The sequence below is a fragment of the Taeniopygia guttata genome, chromosome Z, assembly GCF_048771995.1.
Source record: "Taeniopygia guttata chromosome Z, bTaeGut7.mat, whole genome shotgun sequence".
NCBI lineage: Eukaryota > Metazoa > Chordata > Aves > Passeriformes > Estrildidae > Taeniopygia > Taeniopygia guttata.
Window position 1 is genome coordinate 56591368 of NC_133063.1, and position 27761 is coordinate 56619128.

Here is a 27761-nt window from a genome sequence, read left to right on the forward strand (position 1 = left end):
AGAGCACACTAAGAATTAGAATGTGTATGTACACAATTACCAATATTTTCAATATCTTGAAGAAAAAACAGACTTTATGAAAATGTATGTAACTATGAAAATACCTTTGTCCTCCTTGTACATTGTGTATTGTGCTTTAAGGAAAGGACCTTATACATCTTTTATCCACTGAAGTCTACATCATCCACAAAGATGGAGCTGCAGATAGGAAAGGAAGTATGGACAGATAAGAGAAGAGAAGAATGTCTCATGGCTATGTAGTAAATACAAGGGGAAATTATAGAAATTGAAGATTGACCTTCTAACTAAGGAAATTGAAGGCAAAAGAAGAAAAATTCATAGCAGTTATATTTTCTTCCTATTCTGGGTACCTGAGGTTAGCATTGCTAATGTGCTAATGCTCAAAAACATGGCTGAAGGTAAAGAATGATTTTTGCGAACAAGTAAAGAAGTTTTACTACAAACCATAAAGACATTCAACCAAGTACACAAAATAAAGAATGAAACTTTGATCTTTTTCTCTAATTGGTACCCATTTACAGAAAGAAAACAATATTAGTCCCTCATTAGTCCCATTGTGAAGGACGAAACTTCTGCTGTACAGTTTTCAAGTATTGCAGCAATGAACCATGGACTCACACATTTGGTGGAGGGGTCTCAGAAACTCATCTCTCTCAGTCTCCTGCTGGAAAGTGGGTTATCGCTAATACTGAATATTCCAGACATTATTCACCTACTTGAGTCTGAGAAATTTCCAAAGCTGAAGAACTGACAGCATCTCCAGGTGTCAGATGGAACACTGTACTACCCTCACAGTTGGGGGAAAAAAAACCCACTGTATTTCAAAACCAGATACAAAGACCCAAAGTCAATTTGTGACCACTGTGAAGAACAGATTGCTATGTCACTGCTTGCAACTATTCTTCACTAGCTGTTATTAGCCTGTTACTACTGGCTTCAGACTATTAGATCCCTCCTTATCTCCTCTCCTCTACTTGAATAAACTTGAACCTTAGGCTTTAGTCCTCCTTGCAAGCTCCCTTACTGGATCTCTGATGTCTTCTTCACATCCCTCTTTAATTGGAGTCCCAGAACTACAGGAAGTATTTCAGTAACTCACAGTTTATGATGAAAATAACTGCTTTCATTGATCTGCTGGACAGAGATCGCCTAATGTATCTCAGTATGCAGCTTGTTTTGTTTATGGTGAAAGTGTGCTATTAGCCCACATTCAACCAGATGTCCATCCAAATCTCCAGGTGCTTTTCAGTAGTATTGCCAGTTAGTTATTTACTCCATGCATGTGTTATTGTGGCCCAGCACCATGTGTTTTCCTTACTGAACTTCATAAGGTTAAGTCAATCCTCCTGTCACTCACACCACAAAAATTGCTGACATTTGTCATGTTAGTCACTTTCCTTTTGCCCCACAAATCAAAATGCCTCCTTGTGCTGTGCTTGTTTTGGAAAACATATAGTCTTACGTTTACTTCATTCATTAAATCCCAAAAGCTATTTATCAAGCAAGTGGACTCGAAAATAAAATACTGAATATTTAAAAGTTATGAATTATTTAGTGCTATTTCTGAATTATTTTGAATTTAAAAGACTGAATGAAAAAGTTCAAGTGAGCACCAGACCAATAACCAAGTAATGAATCAATATTCCTGCATTGGTAAAGTCAGATAAGAAGCTGTTTAATTCTTCAAAAACTTACACATGTATTGGCAGCAATCTATATTTCACATGTGCATTTTAACCAGCAACTCTTAACTATGCATAATCATCTTAAATTCTTAAAAATGAAACTTCTGTCTTCAAGGATAATTCTGGGATCTCCAAACTTTCCTCTTTTAGTAAATAGGATCTCAGGAGCTTAAACACTCTCACAGCAACATTTCAATCTCAAAATCGACCCTTATTGCAGCAGTCGCTATACATGCACATAGCAAATGAAGCAAGCCTCCATTTCATGAAATGAAAATTATGGGATATTCTTCTATGGAATTTTAAAAAATGTTGACTTCTCATCGGGTGTTCTACATTGTTTCTTGTAACTCAAGAAACTGTTCTAGAAAGCTTTACTTGTTCCTACTGCAAAAGAAACCCAACCAAACAAACAAACAAAAAAAAACCCTACTGTTTCAACATGAAAATAGTTTCTCTTACTATCATTTATTTAAATTTAGTTAAATTTGAAATATTTTCACTAGTCTGTGTATAGTAATGAACAAAGAAAGGCGTCTGGAAAGTGTGAACAATTTCATTTACCTTAAAAGTCAGTTTGGAGAAAACTTTAGAGGTGCCCTTCTCGTTTCAGTACTCACAAAATAAAATTAGGTGATTATTAACAAAGATGCTTTGCTTTTAAAATACTGGGTTGGGATCTGAATCACAGTCCCGTTGATTATAGTTAGGATGTAGCTGTAGTAATTCCTTTTGCTTGCCAAGTCCCTTTTCTTTAAGTTTTTAATCTTAAAAACACATTCCTTTTCACTAAAGATATTACTTAAGAACCACACAAAAACGATAGAAATTTAATTTGCTATTATGACCATCAAGGCTTATTTTCATTTCTAACCAATACATTTAAACTCTTTTCTTCATTGTGGAATATTGGATTGCAGAGTAGGTATTCTACACTTATCTTGCTACACAGGAACTCAAACACATAGTGTTGCTTCTTACTGTAAGCACCTTTTTTCACACATCTCATTTTGCAGGGGTTGGAGGATTATCTTTCCCATTTTCCAAACAATCATTTTGTTGCCCAGTTTATTACCCATTTTCAAATTCTCAGTACACCTGGCTCTGTCATGCCTTGCAAATGAGGGATTGGGAGTGGGGCATTTGTTTTTTGGTTCTCTGCCAGGTGTGGGAAGAGAGGGGCTAGGAAGTGTCCTGCTTCCTGGCTCTAAAGTGCCACAGCGTCATGGGAGAGACTAGGACTAGTACAGTACTAGAGAATCACAATGGACTTATCTCAGATAAATTGTCATACAGTTTGCTCTTTTTTATAGAAACAGCATATTCTGTTGTGATAAATCAGCAGACTATGGCCCATTACAGCTGTCATCATAAGGAAAGCACATCTAGTTGTCTTGTGTTTGATATTTTCTTTGGGAGATTCAATTTTGTGATAAAGATTCCACATTCTTAGTAATTTTATTTTGTGAAGCTGAATGCTATTCCATACAACCTTGAAAATGCTCTTTTCAGCAGTTAAGATCTAACTTCCCTTTGACAAGTAACATTTCTTCAATAGATATTTTATTGTAGAGAGCTGCCATATCACGTTTCAGAAATAATCAGTAGTAAGAATATCTACCCCATGCATTTACTTTCTCATCAGTAAAACAATAGCTTATCTCAAAGTTCAACAACAGTATTCCTTATTATCTCTGTTTACTATGATTAACTGCAATACCTAGGAACCTTCAAAGTGAACTAGGGCTCAGGGTTATTAGCTGTGAACCAAGAACATTCCAGCCACACACAGGCTCTTATATTCAAATAATTCCAATGGGCCAGTCACAATAAACTGCACAATATCAGAAGGAAAAATTTATCTAAATTTATTAAAGTTGATATTTGTGCTTACTTTTTTTTTTTTTTTTTCAGGAAAATACAGCCTTTTATAAAGCGCTTTTATGTACACCTCGAAATTCAACAGAAAATCTTTGGGTTCCTAAACTTTTTATATTAAACTGAGCAAAATTCAGAATTATCTATTTCTGCAATATCTCTGAGCAGAAAATTCACTGATATGATTGCTTTCCCAGCCCAAAAAGATGTATTAGTGATCCACTCTAGTAACAGCAACATTTTAGGAAAAATGGTTAACAACTATCAGAACGGTAGTGTCATTTGAATGATGTTTTAGTCACAAGAAAAAGCATTCTATTAAAATGTCTGAAGAGAGACTGAAGTCCTTATGCCATATTCTATCTTGAAATTGTTAAAAGGCTTAATCACAGCAGCACTAGTAGATGCATATGAAAGATGCATGTGAGCTGTTGCTGTAATACGGAGGACTATATTTTATGTGCGTAAAAATCCCAGAGAAAATTTAGAGTTATTTAATGAATCAGCAAAGGATAAAGAACTCTTCTTCTTCAAATTATTTGTATCACTGGACAGTCACTTGCAATAGTGTACTGATGAGAGAGAAAAAAATCTATCAGTAGAAGAGAGCAGACTGATCAGAAGTGATTACAAATACAAATAATTATATGGTTTATAAATTGTAAAGTCAATTTGAAAATAACAACCTGCTTCATTTGGGTTGTTTTTTGTTAGGTTTTTTGGGGGTTGTTTTTTGGTTTTGGTTTTGGGTTTTTGGTTTTTTTTTTGGATGGCAACTTAGCAAAATCTTAGCTGTAAGGAGCAGCAAAGAAAATTAATTTCTATTTTAGGACTATTGTACATTGTCAAAGCAATATAAAGCAGATTGCAAAGAACTCCAGGAAGAAACAAGTGACAAAAAAGTCAAATGAGTGAATTTTATCTAGTTCCCCATAACTGAGAAAGCCATAACAGAATGAGAAAGTAGGATTTAAATCATATGAGACGTGAATCAACATTTTTCCTTAAAAATATAGTAGTAAATAGCAAGAATTTAGCAGTACTACCAGTCCTTAGTAGCCATTACTGAAATATGAATCACTCATACTAGGCATCTAACACAAACTAATCTTCCTAAAACAGTAAATAGCTGAAGTCTTCATATTGTCTTAATATTTCTAACTAAGACACCAAGCACATTTGGCTCTGGAATCCGGCATTTGCAAATTCAAAGGAGGACCTGTGAAAAGCAAATATGTGTCGTGTTCAAACTTCTGTTCTGCATCTATGTAACTCCTCTAATGTTAATGGCCGATCAAGTAATGAACTTGTTCCAGGATGCAAGCATCTGCATTCAATTTTCTTGGGTTTGGTAAGTTGTCTCCGTCATAAAGCTATTTAAATGTGTATTTCCATTACTAAGTAAAAAAAAAAAAAAACCTTATCTATTTGCCAGCATGTGCTGCTGGTTCTCATTTACTTCTTAGAAGTTGTTTGTTAGCTAATATATCCAATAAACCTTTCTAATAGCTATTTGATTGTTGGTTTTATTGAAACATACTGACAGATTGAGGAAAATAAACAATTGTACTACTTGTTTACATAAGCCATACATCTTATAATTTATCAGGATGCTTATAAAATTCAGTGGACAGCTTCTGACCTAACATGTTTGATTCTTAGCGGTGAATATATATTATAAATGCTTTATTTTAAATCAATGTTATGATGGATATTTGCCAGATGGATTGTAAGACAGGAGTATTACGAGTAGCAACAAAAAAAAAAAAAGGGACCATATCATACAAAGATCTTTTCCATATGAAGGAGGATGCAGCTATAGTACTCAGTATTGGAACATGTAAGCAAAAGCTGAGTTTTTTTGTAAGGGGAGATAAAGGGAAATACTCAAACCTACTACCCAGCTCTCAACCAATTTTTGAAAGCTTGTATCATCTTTGGCCAAATTACTAGTCTAGGAAATTTAAATGTATACTATACTGGGCCAGTTTCTGAAGCACTGTGATCTCATTAGTAGAGATGAGATTCACAAAGGTGAAATTCAGGAGTGCGTAAGAATTGGGTCTGGCTGAGACAGAGTTAGTTTTCCCCACAGCAGCCCTCAGTGCTGTGTTTGCAGTGGTGCCTAGGAATATATTGATAAGATACCTGTGTTTTTGGACTGCTGGGATGTGCTGGCACTCCCAACACACTCTCCCTGCATCAGGAGGCTGAGGATGGGCAAAATCAAGGAAGGGGGCACAGCTGACCAAAGGGTTATTCCATACCATATAGGATTTGCTCTGCAGCAAAAGCTAAGAGAAAGGACAAAGAAAAGGGGCTATTTACTCTTCATATTTATCTCCTGAAGAAACCTCTATCTGTTTTGAAGCCCAGCTTTCCAAGAAGTGGCTGAACATCATCTACTGGTGAGAAATAGAGAACAAAATATATTTTTTCCTTTGCTTCCGCATAGTCTTTGCTTTTACTTTAAGAAACTTTTTTTATCTTGACTACAAAGTCAAAATATTTTCTGTCCCCACTGTTCTGCTGAGGTGGGTGCATGGTGGGCACCTGGCATCCAGCTGTGGTCAACTCATCACAGAATGTTAGTAGATGTAATAAATGCTCCAGGCAACATGCAGAATCCCCATGGCTCTCACACAACAGCACTCCCATCAGACAGAAGGATTCATGCTGGCTGATAACTGCTGTCACTCAATATGCTTAGTGTTGCCCATTGATCCCATATTTAAACTTCCTTTTGCACATTCCTATAGCCCATCACAACAAACAAAGCTCAGTCAGCAGCTCAGCCCACTGATAACTATGAGAGCTTGTTTATCCCATCCTCCCACAAACGCTTTCTGTATAGTCCATTATCAGCCATGTTCTTCCTCAGGCATTTGAAAAAAATGATGGGTGAGGGGATGAGGGTTATAAATGTCATCATCTTAGTGTATACTGGCTAATTGCCACACTGCTGTTAGGAGACCTGGTTACAAGTGTATTAGGAAATAGGTATGCTTTCATTGCTGCTTCTTGCATTATGGTTTGGCATTATTTTTTGTAGGTTATAAATAGAAAGGTTAAACTTCCATGGTGTTCTTGTTTATTAAACAAGTCTTTATATTCTAAAATATTTCTTCATAGTGAAGGAATAGAAGTGACTAAATAAAATTTTTAAAGGTATTAAATTAATTCTGACAACTGTGGCTTGTAAATATTTTGTAGAAATATCCTCTTATGGCAAATAAATAAATAAATAAATAAATATAAATTGCTTTTTTGACCCATGTAAACTCAATGAGAGCAACATCCTTTGATGCAGATTTCCATATCTTAACCACACAATTCATGGAAAGGTGTATTCCCTGTTCCTGACCAGTGCTTTGTCATCGTTTTGAAAAAGATTCTGAGCAGCTGTTATCCAGCCACATTCTTCATAATCTTTCTCGAACATTCAAGTTGTCCTTCTTTTCTAAGTTCAAAATCCCTAGCCTTTGTTCAGTTTCTCAGATGTTCCATCATGTTTGCTATTTTTTCTTTAGCTTTTTCAACTGCTCTTTTTTTTAAAATCAAGAGAATTCAGAGCAGCTAACAACCAAAACATGGCCACAACATAGCTATAAATAATGGTATAAAGTTTCCCTTTCTGTTCTTTATCTTTTTCATCATAACTCCAGATATAATTTTCTTCTTTGGTTTCTAAACAACACTGACATAATGTTTTCAGGGTGCTATTAAAACATCGAGATTTTGTTTCTGAATGGAAGTTGGTAGTTCAAAGCCCTATTTTTTTTTTCCACACATCCTAACCTCATATTTTTCAGTTTTTATTTAAACCTGTTCTTTGGTTAAATATTCAGCTGAGGTCCTATTCTGTTGGTATATTTGAGATGGAGTATCACCACCATGTTTGTTATTCACCGCAGTCTACAAGTCCTTTCCTAATAGCTCTCTGCATAGCAGCCCACCTATTTACACAGTCTGTTTCCTCTTTCTGAACACTTTGTATTTGTCTACACTGAATTTCATCTGGGTTTCATTTCAGCTATGACACTAAACATTTTGACCCCTCCTCAGATTGTCATTCAAATTCTTCCCATTTCACCACTTAAATAAAGATGTCCACAAAAGTTCATTTAATTCACCCTACTTGACATTAAATGTTTGATATTTTCTGAAAATCATTTAAAGATGGATACTCAGTTTATACTAATTTAATCCAAACCATCATAACTGCTTTACTTGCAAGTCTCTCAGGGAATAGTAGCACAGCTTTCCTATAGTCTTCCTCAGTACTAGTCGAGTTACCCCGCTAAAGAGCATTACATTGGTTAGTCATAATTTATCCTGGTCCAAAAATCCTGTCAGGGTTTCTTTTCAACTTAATTGTCTATCAGGTGCATATAAAATGATTGTATGAAAAATCATTAAGGAACCTTCTCATCAGTAAGACAAAGGCTCAGATATACAGCTACACTTAAAAAGTTTTCATTCTTCTTGAAATCCAGACTGTTGTGCAACTTTTTAGGCTATGACAATCTACAGGCTAAATGTTTTAGCTTTAAATTTTGACAGAAAATGCATCATCTAAAAGACAGAAATAGTAGGAGGTACTACTGCCTCGCTAAACTAGAAGGTAAACTAATACCCAGGGCCAAATCCAGACATGGCTGGGGTTCAGAAATTGATTAACAAACAGATCAAACATCATTTTTATGAGCAGAACAGTTGAGAGCACTGATTGAGAGCTTGAGTTACCTGATTTTACATTCTGTATGCCTGTCCAAGCTCTCAATTGGCAATAGTTGAGACTGAAGGTGAGGAACTTTTTCTTCTGAGTGCAAAAGGCAAGAGCTGTTACCAAAGATCAACTAAATGAGGTAGCACAGCCCCGTGCCTCACCCATCAGGATGACTGTTGTACTTCAGGCAGCTCTTCCCTCAGCCTTTAAGGATGGAGCTTTTTTTGTCATTATGTCACTTGATCTATCTCATTGTATAAAAATAAAGAATTGTTATCTAGGTAATTTCTTAATTCTTAAACATGTTCAGTTAAATCTGCTAAAAAGTGAGGCTGTCAATAGTCTAAAACTGGTTGCTAGTGACAGAGCTGCTTTGTTCTTAGGACTGAAACAACATTTTATATTCTCATTGGTATACTGACAGTCTCCAAATTTCAGAACTTATTTAGGCACATGGAGATGTATTTGCCTGCAATACAGTGTTATCTAAGCCAGGTGATTTAGGAAATATCAGTACTTCATTTCAGAACATTGATTTCAGTGAAGAGAAAGTTTGAAATCAGACCCTACTTTCAAGATAAATTAATATCAAGAAAAATCACTCAGTTATCACTCTTTCCCCTTCACCTTCAACCACTGCTATTGACTATGTAATATTTAATTACTGACTAGCAAACTACATTCTAAATGCAACAGGCCACGCACACTTCAATAATACCTTTCCGTTCCTTACTGCTGTAACCAAAAACCCCAATTATTTATTTCTAAGCTAGTTGGATATTCTATGAGTCATTGTAATTCCTGAAAAAACCCACTGCCATAATTTCTTTGCTGGGATAATTCTATTTTTGCTCAGATTTCTCCGAAACCAGGTTAACAACATACAGGGCAATAGAGGATGACGTAGAAAAAGAAATGGGAATTTTACAGGAAGGAACAGAATTGTAAATCAGTTGAGGGACTTTCTCAGTTTGCCACTACACTTTTTTGATCACACAATAACCTACTAATGCAGCATCTCTTTCAAAAGGTCTGTAAATTTAATTTCAAAAATAATCTACTCAATGGAGAGTTACAACAGGGAAAATTGAAAGAATATGACACACTTCCCATATGATAAAGCAACACATTTTAGAATTGCACCAAAATAAAAGCAGTTTTTAGAGTGCATTTTAGACAAAACAGAGCAGTAAAATGTTGCAGCACAAGACCTGGTTGAGAAATAAAGCGGCTCTCACCAAATGAGAACAGAGCAGAAATACATTAAACAGCAATTCAGCTCCCTGGTTTGTGTCTGCTTGTGCCACAGATTAAGAAGCACTAATGATAGGGTTTAATACTCAAGTTTTATGTCAATATCTGATTTGCCAAGTACTCATTAAGTTGTCACTTCCAGCTCTACCAGGCCACCAAAGCACTGCATTAACAGTGTGCATGATATATTGTATTTAAAAGAAAAATATTTTCCCCCTACACGTTGGATATAATTTCCCTCTGGGGTTCAGTTTTCTTGGGTTTTTTGGGTTTTTTTGGTTTTGGTTTTGTTTTTTTGGGGGTTTTTTGTTTGGTTTTTTTGTTGTTGTTTTTTTGGTTTTTTTTGTTTTTTGTACAGGTTTTCCTTCTTTGAACAGGGTGAGCTTTGCAACATGGTTCACCTTATATTGGGATTCACTGATTCTTTCATTCTGTTTCTATGGACATGATTATGTATCTGAAACACTGCCATTAGTCTAAGTCCTAACCATTGTGACATTGGAATTTAAACATTTAACAGTTATCATTACAAAACGGCAACTGGCTTGGTGATTCAACAAAACTTCTTATTTGTACTCCTGGGCAGGACAATATCAGGAACAAGCTTTTTGCTTCAACTGGTAGTATTGTAATCCTGAATTTTCATCCTATTCCAGAACATAAAACTAATGCAGAAACTTCAAGTGACACAAAATTTTAAAAGGCTTGCATATAGGTTAATTGAAATGTATTTGGTATTAAAAACATTAAATGTTTCTCTTATTTGTTGTGGATTTTTTTAATTAGCATATGGAAGACATGGTATAAAAATCTAAAATCAAAAATCTCTTTTGAAATAAACATTTGACACATTTCATTTCTGTAAAAGGCATTAGTTTTCAGGACACACTGGGAAACATCCAGCTAGCACTACTGAGATAGAGAAAAGCTTGTCTTAGTTTTGGTGACAGCCATGAAAACAAGAATTACATAATTTCAAAATGTATACATTTGTGGTGTGTCTATTTAGAAGGTTTATATGTGCACATGTAAGTGATTGGTTTTTCTCTAAAAAGAGACTTATACTTATCAGGATAATTCATAGTTCTAACTCCACAACTTCAATATGTCTACCTCTCATCTCCTGAGTCCCTTGTTCTAAAAGATGCAATTACTTTCCCAAGCCTTGATGATATTTTTGCATTGATGACAAAAAGTCATCAAGGAGAAACCTTGCATGTCAAGCAACACAAAGTGTGATCTTTGAGAAAAATTCTTGTATCTCATACACCCACAGAAAGAAAGAATAAACAAATGGTACCTAATGGCAAACAATACCCATAAAAGTTCTTCTATTCACACTCTGCATTTTTTTCTATTTGTCGTGAAAAGTCTCGTTGCAAATCCTCCCTCAGAAAGACTAATTTGATGTGTTTGGAGGTAGAAGCATTCTCAGTGACCCAATCATCTTAAATGTTGCATGGTCGGCTTCAAATTTACAATAAATACTTTCATCTCCACTATATAAATACTCTAATTTGTCTTAATCTTTTTCAATAGTTTGAATTCTACTCTCTTACAAGCTCCTAAATAATACTTGACATGATAATATTAATAATTATATTTTGCTTAGAAATTCTTCACCTACAATTTTTACAAGTCCTGCCTCAAACAAATGCACTGAAAAATGTGATCCATATGCATTTTGTATATACTTCAAATTAACTTGTACATAGAACCTCTTCTCCTTGAAAAAGTCAGAAAGTAGTCCTGATTGTAAGAAGTACATTTCTGCACTGTTGCTTATGAGTTTTCTAAAGAAGGTTAAACAACAAGTAGAAAACAATGAAACTGTGGAAGGTCTTTAATTACTTATATTATTTTGTTTTGGATTTGAGCTGTCACAAAAGGAAGAAGAATGGATAGTCACACAATGTATAATTTCTCTAACAAAAAGAGAGACCAAAGAATTACTTCAATATAATAAAGTTTAAAATCTTAACCAGAACAGTTATTAAATGAGAGAGCATCATCTTTCTAAAAGGCAGTAATGCAGCAGCCTCCAGATTGGTGTGACACCTTAGAAAGGCAATGGAAATGGAGACTGACAGATATATCATATTTAGCAGATGCTAGCACTAGTCTCCATATTCTTTAAAGACACCTGAGACTGGAATACATTTCCCACTCTTAATGCCATGTAACAGAGGAAATTCTCTGGTTTACAGACAAAAAATTAATCACTGGTTGTAAAATTAAATTATACATTTTTACTAGATCATTTTTATTTCACTTTTGGTTTGTTTTTATTTCCCAGTATATCACCAGCTCTGATGAAGTTATATTGATATGTACTCAGCAAACACAGAAGTCTACATGGTGGAGAATCATCAACAAACCAGAATAAAATATCTTTCTAATACCAGAATCAAAGCTCAAGCTTTAGCATAGCCTGATACTATCCCAGGACAATGAAATAAAATCTTGGGAATAATTATGTATTACATTGATATTTCAAACTGTAAACAATTAAGAGGAAATTAGATTTTGTAGCAAAATCATGGGGCTCTCTACGCATTACAGTAAAAATACTCAAATTTTTTGTATTACTATTGTTACCTTTCTAACTGTATTTGTTTCAATTAATATCAGAATTATGGAAAAGCACTGGGGTTTTTTTTTCTACTGAAGAAAGGTCTTCATTGAAGTTTTCCAGTAGATTTTTCATTATCCTAGTCAAAATTTTTATTTTCTATTTCAAATCTACATATAACCTGGTAATTTCAATAAAACATACTACGAAATATATAAATACATTCAGGATTTTGGACTATAAATATTGATTTCACCTGAAATTACTTGGGGTAAGACAGCTGGTATAAAAGTTCTTTTTTCCTTAAGGCAGCTTTTTTCATTAGAATCTCTTTCTTTTTTCTTTTCTTTTCTTTTTTTTTTCTTTTCTTTTTTTTTTTTTTACTTTAAAAAATCTTGTGCTAAAAAACTAATCAAATATCATCATTTCTCTGATTTGATATGGAATTTTGCATCCTTTTCTTTTTCTGGTGGGACAAAATCAAGGGAGAGTGATTTTTTCACACAAGAGGTTTCAGTATCTCTTTCAATTCTATTGATATAGAAAGTTTCTCTTCATGTCACAGTTTGATAAAATTGGATGGAAATTCTGTCACAATGCATAATACGTAAAAAGCTGTATCAGCTGCTTTACTAAAATATATAACCAGTATATTCCAGAGAAAAAGGTAGAAAGCATCTAATGTTATACATAATGAGCATAATATCTGACAAATTGGATGAAGAAATAATTTGCCAGTAGTCAAATTCCTAATATGTATTTACTTGAAATTTAAAGACAATAGACAATCCCTGAAAAACGTTCTAATTATTGGTAACTACACACACATACAGCACAAATATAATTTTCTGCTGTTATAATTTTTTCTGTTACCTGGTATTGTACCTTTTTCTTTTTTCATTACACTCCTCTTCCATGATTCAATACTGAGCACACAAACAGCGAAATGGTTTTTATAGCACACCTCTTCTCCCCCTCTCTCTACACACAAGCACAGAAGGTTTAAAGGCAGCAAGATGTAGACAATGCAAGCACTTTGCTGAAGAATAATAAAGTCTAAAACAGTCTCCTTTGCTGTTTAATATCAATTGGCTTGTTAATAGCATAAGATGATCTGTCAGTGCACGCATTCTGGAATCTAGCCACTTTCCCCTGAGCCCAGTGATCACAGCTAGGTGTTAAACTCATTTTATCCCAACAGAAGCAGTACAAGACTAACAGCCCAAAGGATGCATTCCTGGGAAAACTGGAAACAAAATGTTACATAATCGACATAATTGAAGTATGCTGCTCCAAAGGAGTTGAGCCGTCCCGTGCAAATTTTCTTCATCTCAGCTGCATCTGTCACCACCATGGATGCAGGCAGTTGGCTGTTTATTTCCACCCAGTCGTACTCCAACCAATAACTGATTAATCAAATAAAGTAGAAAATCACTCAGGAACAGATTTCCTCACCTGTGGGCTGTAACCCTAACTTTTATTTCCTATAATTTATTTTTTTTTTTTGGGTGGGGGAAACCAATTATAACCAAAGTTTAATCAGTTAAGACTAATATCTGAAAAAGCCACAGACTGAATTCACTTTGAAGAAGCAGGTGGCCTGGAAGAGATGTTTTTGCATATATTAAAAGGAAGAAGGAGGATCTACCCACTAGTAGACTTGAATTGGTCAAATTACTTTAAGATTCATGATGTGAACTCAGACTGATTAGATTTGCTCTACAAATTATTTCCAAATTTTGTCTATATAAAGACTAAATGAAGATCATATAATTTATTATGTATTTTATGAAGTTTCATATTCTGAGGTATGTTTCTTATTGGATAGCAAAGCATTTTACACTAATACAAAGTAATAAAATATGAATAACCCTGTCTAAGAACCTACTCTGTCTCTGAAAAACAGGAATATATAAAGTTATTTTCTCATATCTATAAGACATTTTATACAATTCAACAACTTAAAATTATCCATGAAATTTCCTTTATTTATGAAACTACATCGACTTGGCCTCCACTATCTCAGTCTCTGTGCAATGTTCTTAGAGGTCCCAACTAAAAAAAATCCAGGAAAGTATTATGACGGTGCTACTTTCACACATGATGAAATTATGAAGTGCGTTTTACACTGTAGCATGAGAATCGGAGGGATAGAAAGATATTTATCTCCAGCATAGAAAAAAACTATCATGGAGAACTGAAAAACTGGGGGTATTTTGCGTGTATAATGTATTATAAGTACCTCAGTCTAGCTATTAATCCTCTTAAATTCCCAGCATTAAATCAAAGAGGGTTGCAAAGGTGGAAACCTAACAGGAAGCAAGACAGAAAGAACAATGTCACCTTGTGAGAACAATGGATGTGGGACTGATCCCAAAAAGGGAATACCTTATGCCTCACTCCAGAGGTTGTGACATTTACCTTTCCCAGGCTGCGGTTCACTACAGAAGGAAAAATAAGTGAATGGCAAGAATGTGCCCAATATACCTCAGAGGTAGCAGAGGTGTCCAACAGAATGGGAAGCAGGATGCATTGCCTTGGAACTGCTAAAATGAAGTGGAATCAGGAATTCAAAAGGTCAGATGCACCAGAGGATTGCTCTGGCCTGCAATCACAATCCAGCTGCTCCATGTGCTGTCACCCTCAGTGCCTTACTAGAAACAGAAGCAATTTGTCATGGACCCTTGGCAGGTGTCAAAGTGCTCACAGGATGATAATGAAAAAACAGGCAAAAGGTGGACTGTCATCTACCATGTTTTCCTTGCATCTAATACAAATTATAAATGTAAGGCATAAGACTTTTTATAGGTTGTTCTTAATTCTATTTGTGTCCTGAAACTGTTTTTTCTGCATAATTTTGCACAGCAATTACAAGATTGAATTCAATCCAGGTAGACTTTCTATTGCATTAACACCTACTCTAACTAAAGAAGAATCCATTCTCTTGGAAAAATGAAAATATGACTGATGTGACCTGAAAATCTGCACTAGTCTTTTAACTGTGATATTAGTATAAGGCTACATCTGATTTTACTTAGGTCATAAAATACCAGCAGTTATAAAATCTTTCAGAAACTACTTCAGCTTTGTACAACAGAAAGTAAAAATAAATAAATATACCTAACCTAAACCTCAAGTAGCCATTATCCAACATGCAAATACCGTTATTATGAAGAAAAAAAAACCTCAGGCTAAAAAGCAAGCAACTTGAATAGCATGTCTATTAGCTCTGTAGTCAAGAAAGAAAAAGAAAGAAGAAAAAGGTAAGGGAAGCAGACAAATCTAAAAATAATTTAAGAAAAATCAGATCAGAGGAAAATCAGAGGGTTTTTCCTCAGTTGTGGCTGGTTTATTGGGTCCTTGTTTGGTTGGGTTTTTCGGTTTTCTGTTTATATTTGGGGTTTATTCAAGTGAAACTAAAGTGGATTTTAAGTCAGTATTTTTATATATGGAACAGTTTCTTCTTTGTGAATTAAGTGGAATAATTTCTTTTCATTTCATAATGGGTATATATGCACAACTGGAAATATTTGTTCCAGATACAAAATTGATTTAATTTATGCATTGAAGATTCTTCTCCAAAGAGGGAATTAAAGTGGGCACAACAGCACTTCAGGAGCCATGCTGTGCCAGTAAATTCTCCATTGCAGTGCTGATGCCGGCACCCCAGCCAGCAGGCAGCCCTCAGCAGCAGTAGACCGGAAAAACTGGAAGGCTCCAAACTTCCTCCCAGTCACATGTCTTTGGAGGCCATGAACATGGGAAATTTACATCAAACAATATCTTCCCATTTCATGGCCTGGGGTCATACGTGGGATGGAATATTATATCAACTGCAAACCACTTCCTTCAAATCTGAACAGCCTATTGGACATGACAATTTTTGTCTTATTTGGGTAGATTCAAAGTATGGAGCTATTATAATTTGGAAATCTGATGGATATCAGACATGCTCCATGGAACTTGTATGAGAGCTGAGAGCTCTTTTGTTCCTCCATGAAGGACGAATTTTTGAAAACAATACATTAAACACATCTTCAGCTTTAATACCTCTGTACAATATGCAGCCAGGAAAAGTGAACTTACTTTGACAAAATGTTTCCAAAATAATGAGTGTGCAGGTAATTAAACCATATTTTAAATAGTCTCAAGGGAAATTTCAGTGGAAAAGTTAGCATTAGGATATATCAAGGCATTTTGAGATTGGATTGACTTTTGTGGAATTTTGGCAGAAAAATAAAGAACATTTAATCTTGATATCTTAAGAGCAATCTAAATTTTTCCATGAAGATGTGGCCTACAGTATTTTACAATACTCAAAAATTCTCTAAATCAACATTTATATGAAATAAATATCTTCAGGTTTTGAATCTGTTATATTTAAATTGATGTAAAACTAATCCATCTGAGATTTTACTGTGTGGATGGATATTGATATTTTGGATTGCACACAGCTTAATTTAAATATTTCAAAACATTTGACAAAAAATGAAATGAAACTTAATAATAGTTTTTTCCTGTAATATTGAAGATTCAAGTATAAATCAAACAACTTCCTATTTATTTGCCTTATGAAAAGTTTTTCAATCATTATTTAAATTTTAACTTAACAAATGTTACATTTTTATTATCCTTTATTCCTATACCAAAGTCTCAGTAAAATGCAGAATACTAACCTTGTGTCTTTTAAGGAATTACAGCCCAAATATATGAAAATATTTTTCTTCATCTATATAGTGTCAGTTTCTATCTACTGACTAGGCATTTTTCCTTGCGACAAGAATTTTTTTCCCAGAAATATGACTGACAAAGAAATGACAGATAACATGAAAATGGTTTGGCAACATGTGACAGACTTTTCTGATGAAGATATAGTCTGTCCAGAATACAATTATAATTAAGAACCTTCATTTATAGATTAATGGACTGGACAAAGCTCCCCTTCCCATGATTGTTTTGAAGATTTTCCCTTCATGTATATATATTTATTTGTCTATTTAAAATATTGCTGTTGAACATTCCCTGACTGCTGAATATGTGCAATTTTTTAACTCTAAATGGAAAGGCTAAAGAAATATGAGAATACAAGTGTTATTTCAACACATATCTTCTTTATTGATGAATATTTGATTGTCTTTCCCACTTTTTAAAGAATTAATTTCCTAAAAAATGTACTGCTAATTTACTTAAAAAGTAGACTATTGCTTGAATTGGCCTAAACTATTTGAATGGGTTTTTTATTAAGTGCTAATTGGTGGTAATCTGAGATAGCATATGTCCTACATAGTGCTAGCCAAAGCAAACACACAAACAAAAATTCATAACATATGGGTCATATAATAAAGTTGTGAATAAGAACCAGCTCTTGCTTACACCACTGCACAGATTGCATAGACATTCTGTGAGTCTGTTACATATGGGGATAATGAAAATGCTTTTATATAGTCTCTATCAAATACATAGTGGAAAAGACTCACCAGTTCAAAGGAGTTAGACAAATATTCAATAACAGCAAATACTTGGCTTCAATTTTTAATGTTTAGATTTTTCTTACAAAGATGGATCTAGTTTTAACATATGTTCTTTTAACTGTGCCAATACACTTTTGCTACTGAAATGCTGCTCCCCTTGAAGACTCGTTTTTCTCAATTGACTCCTACACACTTTTGCTTCCCTTTATCTCATTAAATAATGCAGGAAATCATAGGAAGACCTTCTATTCTCTACCTCACACATCATTAAGTCATTAGAATAGCTGCAGTGGGTCCATTCAACTCAGCACCCCATGCAACACTGGCCCAGAAGCCTGACCTTCACTTGGCATGCATCTTACCAATAAAACCAAAATGGTTTGAAATATTTAATTTCAGCTATCTCATTGGAATGAAATCACATTCTTCTGACAGAAAAATTATATAAGGGCATAAAATAGCTGATGAATAGAAGCAATTAAAAAATCAGGAGTTCTTATTAAAGTCAATCTGCAAGCATAGATAGTGTCACTGTATAAAATATTACTCATTACGAGACATTAATGACATACTTCAGTAATTATACGGCAGAAAAATTCTGTTTATTCATCTCACCAAATGAACAACTTCCTTGAATATTGGCTGCTACTACTATATTTAGAATATCAAGTATTGCCAATGTTGTTTACTGAATAGGCAAAAGAAGATATAGAAATGGTAGGTGCTGGTAATATGCACTACTTCTATGGCATACTAAGTACAAATGTCTATTTAAGATTAAATTTTATATTTTGTATAGATTAATAATCAAGTATTTTCTTAGTCCATTTTTTTAGGTATCATCTAACATGTGATATGTGTTGACATCTCACAACAGTTATCATCTCTGTTATTTTTATTTATTCAATTTATTCTATTTTTTTAATAATATTGCTTGTTTTCAGCAGGAATGAAACCAAGACTTACTTTCTTCTCAGTAACTGCTCCAGTGCTGTGTTTAAGATTCAGGTGAAAATAGTGTTGCTAACACACTGATGTTTTTTGCCAAGTTGTGCTTATCCTAAGTCAAGGACTTTTATTTTTCCCTTGTCTCATGCTCTGCCAGTGAGGAAATATGCAAAAAAAACCCCAAAAAATCAAAAAGAAACCTGGGATGGAGCACATCCAGGACAGGTGATCCAAACTGAACAAAGAGATATTCCACACCACAGAAGTCATGCCTAGGTTGTAAACTGGAGTGAGTTACCTGGAAGCGTGGCTGATTTAGGTTCAGGAACATGGATCTGACTTCAGTCAGCAGGTCATGAAAAATTGTATTGTGCATCACTTAGTTGGTATTTTTTTTCCTTTTTATTATCATGTTTATTAGTTAAAATTATTATTTTATTTTATTTTCAATTATTAAATTGTTCTTATCTCAATATGCAAATTTTATTTCTATGCTCTTTCCCACTGCAGGGGCCACCAAGGAGAAGAGAAAAGGGGCTGAGCAAGTGGCATCATGATGTTTCATCTGTAGCTGGGTTGAAAACCATGGTAAACGTACAGGTTGTACTTCAGGCTATGTAGTTCACTACAGGTTTCTACAGATAATTAATTTTCAAGAAAGATATTTACCATCAGAAACTGTCAGTTTGTAAAGGTTATGACTTGGTTAGTTTTCAACTTTTTTTTTGCTTGTTGTTTTTAATTGATAACTCCATGAAGAAAGTGAAGAATTGTGCTGTCCCTCTAACACTGACATTACAAAGGCTTTTTGATTCCCATAGAAAAACTCTTAGGAATAGATATCCCTACTTGGTATAAATTCATCTCCACATTCCATGACATTTTAAAATTTATGGTATAGATATAACAGTATTCGTTATCTCTTCCCAGAATGATATAACCAGGCTGTCTTAAAACCATCCTATAGAACAAAGTAACATAAAACAAAACTCCCAGTGATATTGTCCAATGGCTGTCACACACTACACAAATCACACATGAGAGAAAGAGGAGAAGGATGTGCCTTAAACTTGACTTAACAGCTGGAAAAACTCCTTTCCTGAAGGCAAAGGAGTCTTAATCCTTCGCCTAGGAAAAAGGAGGAACTCTTGCACTAAAAACAGGGTATCTAGCATAATTACGGGATATAGCTTGATATATGTTGTAACAAGCTGAGTTCTTCTTACTCCGAGAAATTTTCACTGTACCTTGTTTACAGCACTGTTTAATATGATCTATCACTCTAAAGAGTTAAGGGTTTGTCAAGGAATCAAGATTTAAATTTTTTTTCTTATATACGAAAAGAAAATAACTAGACATCCTGAGTATCTTACAACAGTTTTGACTGCCACAACCTGTCAGAGCTGAGCCTGGATAAAGGTATGTGTGTGTACCTACATACAACTGAGTTGCTTCCTGCTTCCCTCCTGCTCTTGTGTGGATTAGGGTGCCCATATTTGCCCCTGGTGAACTGATTCCAGTTACTAATGTTCCAGAAAGAGTAAAGAAAGATGTCATGTTTTGCTAAGATGAGTATTCAAAGCTCTAGAATGAAATTCTTTCCGAAGAGTACTGATATAGTTTCCATTACAACTTCCTAATGCAACATCCACAAATGTAATGTCTACAATAGTTATGTCTACCTTTAGCCAGGGGTATCATGGGATCCTTTTTGCCTCTTCTGTGGAAATGCTGAACATTAATTTGTAAATGTTTTTGGGGAGTGATGTGACCAAAAAGATGCCATTAAAAAAACCAAAAAAAACCCCACAAAATAAAACAATTAGATCATTAGATTGTAAATTAAATTCCAAAAATACATAGCATATATTTTTGACATTGATCTTCATGTGTCTGGCAATAGAAGAGTTGCTACCATTTTAGATGTGCAGGTTACTATAAAGATAAGGATAGACCCAGATAATATACTGTTGAACACTTCAGAAAAATGAACAAGGGAATAATTTTTTTTTTAACCAGTCAGGACTCACAATGTTCTATAGGCAGTGGGACAGAGTTGCTTTTTAAAAGGGGAAAAAAAAGGGAAGGGGATTCTCCACAAAAGAGAAGATAAAACAAGAAACTGTCCTTTCAGCATCAATGAATACATAAGGTTAAGGTTATTTGTAAAAGCTCATAATTAAACATCTGAAGACTATTAGTCCATGTATGCATATTCAAAATTAACTTTATTAAATAAGGATAATTTAATTATTTATAAATCTAGAATATCAAAGTTTGCAACACATATTTCTTAATGCTTTTCTTTTGGTATGGAATTTTAAGTATGTTGTAGCAGATGAAAAAAATTGAAAAGATGAGAATATTCCCAGTTATGAAAATACTTCATAAACCAAAGACTGTATAGAAAAAAACAACCCCCCTTTTTTTCCATAGACATCTTATGAGTTCTGCAGTTTAGCTATTCACTATGATAGCTGTAACACTTCTTTGTGCTGCACCAACCACGTTGAGTATTAAACTCTTTTCCTTGATACCAACATCCCAGTTTTTGATCTCTGCTACAAATAAACTTCATGCACTGCAGAGAAAATTACATGCTGATTTGCAACTGAAATGAACAGAGAATCTGCTTCCACACACAGGGACACAGTTTCTGCATTGCTGCATGTGGGGTGGCAGGTATGCTATTATGATTTGCTTTTCATAATAAAAGAGAAGTTTTATTCCTCATGCAGGAAGTGGTGGGTAAGGTTTCCTTTCCCCTTTTCAAAGTGTTTAAAATATTTATTATTTTGTCATCCTCTCTTCCAATACAATGGATGTACCTGTTTGTAATCTATATCTATCATGGATAAGTTCTGATATCTATCATGATAACACGCAAGCCACCATAACTTCATAGAAAAGATTACTTTTCAAAATGCTTCATTGTACAAAATGAGTCATACTGCTCCCTGGGCTGAGCTGCAGAGCAAGAGTTAAGGAGAACAATACCGTCACTAAGTATTTACAAATATTACTTCACACTCCTTCCAAAATTAAAGAGCATGTACTGAAAACCAATATAAAAGTGAGGAGAAAAATTAAAATCAAGCTATTATCTCAATTTTGTATTGTGAATCATTGTTAATGTATAATAATTTAACTATAATAAAAGTAAATAACATTCATCACAAAGATCTTGAAGCTTTGTACTAAAAGGCTGGTTTTCCTTTCCTGACCTTAAATTTGAAATCCATTTAAATTTCTCATTTGAACTGCTAAAAACTACCAGTTAAAGGCTACCTACTCCTGTGTTTTCAGAGACTTAAACTAGTGAAGAAAATGAAATAAATCTGCTCTGTAGTATTGACATTAATTAGTACATTATAAATACAAATACTAAGGTGACCTTTGTCAACACTTTCATGCTTTCTATGGCTTGAAGTTAAACCTGAGAACAGCACCAGGTGGCACACAATGTCATCTTAGGTATAATTACAGCAGGTAAAATACCTGGGAAAAATTTCAGGAACCTTGCCTAGCAAGGTCTGAGAGAAAAGTAGGCAAGTTATTTTCAGTGTGGGAGTTGGGCAAGTTATAAAGATCACAATCCCTTTTGTTTTACGTAAGTGTCAGTGTAGATTCAATTGTGGACAACTGATAGATTTTGCTCTCTCAGGATGGTGGAAATGAGGGGTGCCAGCATAATCAGTCAGACTGTAATCCAGTCTTAAATTTGTCATGTGATCCCGCTAACTTCGTATGTTTGACACAGCTGAACATCATGTTGCTTGTTAGAGCATTTTGAGAACTGCTCTGTCTCCAAGATAGACTCCAAGAGTATTACGTGAATGTGGATATGTGGATAGAGCTAGCCTTCATTTTGATGGAAGAGATACTAAAAGATACACTCTGTGATCATAGCAGGACAGACTTCTCTCTGTGAACTTAGTCTTTTTATCTATTCAGACAAACTTGGTCACTTCTTTTCCCTCCCCAGAAATCACAGAAAAGACTCTCTATAGCGCTTTCTTTCTGATACAGTAAAGCATGGATGGAATTAAAATTTTGCAGATGTTACCAATTAATTATTACCTTGATTTCAGTGCAGTTTTTTTACTTTAGTAACTGATTTAAGTTGATGTTGCTATGAAGAGTCCTTTAGGGAGGTTTAACCATTATTGTGGTCAAAGCCTTTGTGCACTTCCAGTTAAGGAAGTAGCCATTTGGAAAAGAATACTGCATAAAGAAGTGGTATAAGCGGAGCAGTTTGAAAAAGGCCAAAATGAAACTGCTCATGAATCACAGGGAACTGAATTCAAGTCTGAGAAAGCAACACAGTGCAGAGAGAAACCTTCCTTGGATAAAGCATATAACAAAGACAGTTGTAGTGGAGGCTTTTGGACATCATAATAATGTGAAATCAGACCTCAGAACTGCATGAGCACAGAATGAATTTGTACTCTGAATGTAGTCACTGTACATCATAGTTCCATTTCAGAACAAGACATGGTCTCATCCAAATATGGTTTCAGAATATGATGGAATTTTCTGTTGAGAACCCCAGCAAATAAAAACCACCAGAGTCACAATGGTTTATGTCTGGCAAGTCATTTCCATGCCAAATTCTTGAAGTAAAAAAGGCTAAGATGTAAGAAAAAAAGAGTAAAATTTTGCAGGATAGCATCATGATATAGTGGGGTGGAGTACAATTTATGTGTGCTGTACACACATAAAAGCGTACAGATCTCAAAATATGTTTTTTCACTTTTTAGAAGACTAAAGTATTTGTAAAAACAAGACAATTTTTTGTTTTGTTTTCTGGAGCTGCCAGTGAATGACAAGGTTGAGGACAACAAACAGAGCACATGTTCAGAGGATATCTGGAATAGGGGAGAAGATGGGGAATAGTCATGCTGATAAAACAAGGCAGGTTGTGCTGAATTGAAAGGGTAGAGAGCAAGACAATAAAGCCTATCTCCACTCAACAATGCTGAAATTTTCCTGTGCATCTCTGAAGACAGGATGCAGACTGGGATGCTGGACTGTGTGTGCTTCTTCCGGGTCCAAAATTAAAGAAAATAAAAGCATACGACTTGTAGAGGAGTCAGGAAACAGGATACTCTTCAGGCTACCTTCAAAAAGGTGAGCAATTCAGAAAAATTTACCAGAGGATTACTACCCTCACATCAGTCACAAACCGAAAACCGAATGGAAAAACACAGGTCCTGTAATTTCCCTCTAGATACCTTGCATTTTCTATATGCAAGAAGGTTACTGTACTAAAGTCATCTAGCTCTATGATGTAGACTTATTTGTATTAGGTTATGTAGGAGTCTGAGCAAATTATATTATGTTAGTAATTTTACATGCATTCCAAATACGGAAAGTATGCAGCAACGCTTTAGTTATCTGATGTTATCTTAAACATGTGAGAGTACTTGCCTCAAAATGAGATAAGAACAAAGATTTTGAGCTTATCTTAGCTGCAGCAACACAAACCAAGTATATTTCCATTTCTGCTGTCATCATCTGTAGCACACACTACCCATGATTGCTCCTCTTTTATTAGCCCATTTGCTCCAAAACAATTTACTACTCCTGTCCTTATGCCTTAATTCCTGTTAAAGCCTGTTAGAAGATATATTATTTGGTCTTTTGAAGAACACATTCTCAGTGCTTAATTCTGTGTCTATACTGTCATAAAACAAGTTTGGTAATGACAAAGAAAAGGCATTCAAAACCCAGTAAAAGCCCATGGTATGCTAGACAACAAAGGTTTCATCAAAAAAAAAAAATACTCAAGCTTTTAAGTCATTCTGCTACTAAATACATGATTTGCATACAGTTTTCCTCTAGCAGAAAGAACAGCTGCATATTAAATTGGTTTGACAAAACATTTTAGGACAATATCAGCAGAAAATGCTAGAATGTAAAACACCAATATTTAAACCAAAAAAAGATTGGGTTAAAAAAAAATTAAAGTTAGAAACAACTCCAAAGCAAGGCTGCATTCTATTTCAGCTTGCTCTGTGTTTATGAGAATGCAATTGTGTTTGCACCATTTGTCAACATTGTCACTTGTGCATGCATGAACTACTGTAAGACATGTGTATTCACAAGATATTATCTAAATAGTAAAATTTGCACAGTTGAACAGTCCCTGCAGAAATAAATAAAAGATCTCTCTTGAACTAAGTCTGTTTCTTTATTTTGCATGGTATAAAAGAAACTCATTCTACCTTTCAAGCCCCAATTCCTTTCCTCTTAAAGCACCCTTTCTGAATGATTCTATTATTTGTGCCTTGAGGATGACAATACAGAGATCACAGTAGGCAGTTCTCAATAGGCTCCTAGTCAAAAAACTCACAAAAGTCAGATTCAATCTAATTTTCTGTCAGAAAGCATACAGAACCATGCAATCTGTTAGCACCAGAAAATAAGATGTTGCCAGGCCTTGTCATGGATGATTTTTACCATACCACAGAACTCCCTCAAAGGGTATTTTAAATTACAAGAATTTTAAAGTCATAAGGAAACATAATCACACGTGTGTTTTATACATATTTATCTTATACAAAAATACATATTTAACCTCTCCCTTTACATATGATGCATTATTAGTCTGAAAGAAAAATATTGTGGAACATGATGTTGAAAGCTTTACAGGATTTTACAGGTTATTTAAATGGTTTTGCTTTTTTTTTTTTTTTTAAACCAAATGGCAGAGCAAATTTTTTACAAAAGAAAAAAAAATCACTTTGAAAGATAGTTTATATTCCACAACAGCTCAGAAAATGATATACTATTTTAGTATCTTGAGCAGCAAAATGTAGAAACAACTCGCATGAATTTTTAAACTCCTTATAATGAAACCTTAGTGAATTTTCTAATTTCCCTATTCAGCTAATCACTTGTTATGCTAAAACCCTTGTATTGCACTCTACAGGTTGATTTGGTAACACACTCCTTACCAAACCATTTTTTGCCTGAAGTATGTTATCTCATATTCATCTGAAAAATAACATATATTATGAAAATATTTTATACGTATACAAAATATTTCTATATTATATGCATATACAATATGTTTTTATCATAATATTAGCCATTATATTCCTCCCTGATATTCTTCAAACAAGTATTGAAGTCTTAAAAATCTCAGTACAGAGTCACCATGTAGACTAATCAAGAAGTCATTAAATGAACATTTAAATGTGGAAAAACCCAGCATGTGTGATTTCTGATTTGTTGCTCTTGTTTCTCCTTTAAACTTATTTTATTATCATTTAATTAGAAGAATATCTGATTTTTACAGCTAGATTAAATAATTTAGTTATGTACAATACAGAGAAGTTTCAATTTACAATAGACATTATAATTTCCTATTTTTAGTTGCCTTAGCCTTTTAGGATAATCTGAATTTCATTAGGTATTGAAAAGCTAAATTAGACATTTTTTTAAATTAGGGAAATACTAAAATATTGCTTTTATTCTTTTGACTTTTAATCAAGATGGAGGTCTTCACCCATAAAACTAACATGCAGTAGTACTGCATGTACTACTAACATGCAGTTAGCACTGTTTAGTCTTGTCCTTTTTAGCCTTTGAATCGTCCTTCGAGTAATTTTTTTTGAGTTGTTATTGTTTTCATTTTCCAAACTTTTTACCATGGTTTCAGATATATATATGCACACTTGTATATCTGTATGAGTGTAAACACAAATATAGTGAAATTTAATGCAGGCAGTGTATAATTAGGCAAACTAAATTAATACAAGATTAAAATTTATAATTATTTTTCAGATCTGTCAGAAAAGGTTTAGTGTCTAACAAGCACAAAAACTTGAGTTTTGCAGTGGAACACGTATAGATTCCTAGGCCAGTATGAGTCCTGGAGCATTTACCAGTGTGAGACCAATACTACGAAGGTCAGGTAGATAGGTGAGATTCATCTCTGCTAGCATGTCAGACTTCTATGGTCATGTCCAGGACCTCTGAAATCCCCTTAGTACCATTAAGCTTTCAAAACTTGTTTTGGAGAATGATTTCCACCTCAAATATCTTGGTTAGGCCCTGAAAAGCACTGGCATGTGAGATTCATGTTTCTGCTGTAAAAACATTCACTTGTGTCATTTTCCTTGTAATTATCCTCAGTCTCCTCCTCTGTTGCTTCTCTTTTTCCCCTCCTTGGCCTTCTAACTAAAAGTTACCAGTCCTAACCTGCTAAGGCTGCATCCTGCATTCCTGTAACTGTAGCTACAATGGAAGCTATCAGTAATAGCTTTATAAATAGCTTCAATTGAGCACAGACAACATATTTTGGAGAAGTTCATAAGGCCATCTGTTCTACTACTTCATCAAATTGTTGTGAGACAAACTAAAAAGAACCACAGTTAAAGGCATTTTCCCCTATTTTTCACTTTTTGCTTTTGCCTTGTAATTGCCTTGCTTTCCTTCACGGAAGCAAGATCAAGTTGTACTTTAGTAATTGTACTTCACTGCTTCAGGTTCCTTGTGTAATACCTTTTCCAAAAGGGCAGTCTCCTCCATCTTTGATATGAGCCAAATAACTTTCAAACATAGAGATTTCTTCTATGAAAACTCTCCGGATATGTATTTCAGCCTTACAGAAGAGCCTTTACCCTAATAGTGTGTCCCTAGATCCTGGAGAGGAGGCAGCACGTTCAGTGGAGCCCGCAGTTCACCTGGGCAGTCTGGCAGTGCCATCAGCATTTCATGAACTGTTCCTCTAAATGGGTTTTCTCACCAATTCTATACAAACTAATCCCCTGTAGTGGGTGCATTGCCTCAATTAAAAAAAGAAAAAAAGCAGATAAGCATGTAAACCAAAGTAAATTCTTACCAAATAGACCTTCATTTTTGTTGTCTTGATTTTTACCTCTTTCACTGAACTTCAAGAAGGCAGAGAGGAATGTTAGGAAGAAAAAGAGTACTTACCTAGAAAATAGAACATTAAGAAAGTAATCATTAGAACATGGAAGCTTACAATTTTTACTTATATCAGTAGCATATAAAAATACTTACAGAAGCCCTAGAAAAAATTATTGTTTCTCCTAAGGCATTTTAATTATCAATTAATGTGAAGTTAGCACATACATACCGAACACTATGTTTCTTTGGATATTCAAAAATCTTTCTGAATTTTGTTAATAATTTTGTTTCCTATAACACTTAAAATTTATTACAGCACTTAT

The 27761-nt window shown here is 34.4% G+C and overlaps 1 protein-coding gene across 11 annotated transcripts in view; it reads right to left on the bottom strand.

Moving 5' to 3' along the window:
• The window catches only part of PDE4D (phosphodiesterase 4D), a 527299-nt gene that overhangs the window by 169681 nt on the left and 329857 nt on the right, over nt 1-27761 (bottom strand). For 4 of the 11 annotated variants that reach the window (XM_072922397.1, XM_072922395.1, XM_072922396.1 and 1 more), the window contains one exon: nt 1-27504. This exon is cut by the window's left edge and continues 13574 nt beyond it. The exons of the other annotated variants lie outside the window; for them this stretch is intronic. The gene's annotated coding sequence lies outside the window, so the exon portion shown is untranslated. The remainder of the gene's footprint in view (nt 27505-27761) is intronic. 11 annotated transcript variants of the gene reach the window in all.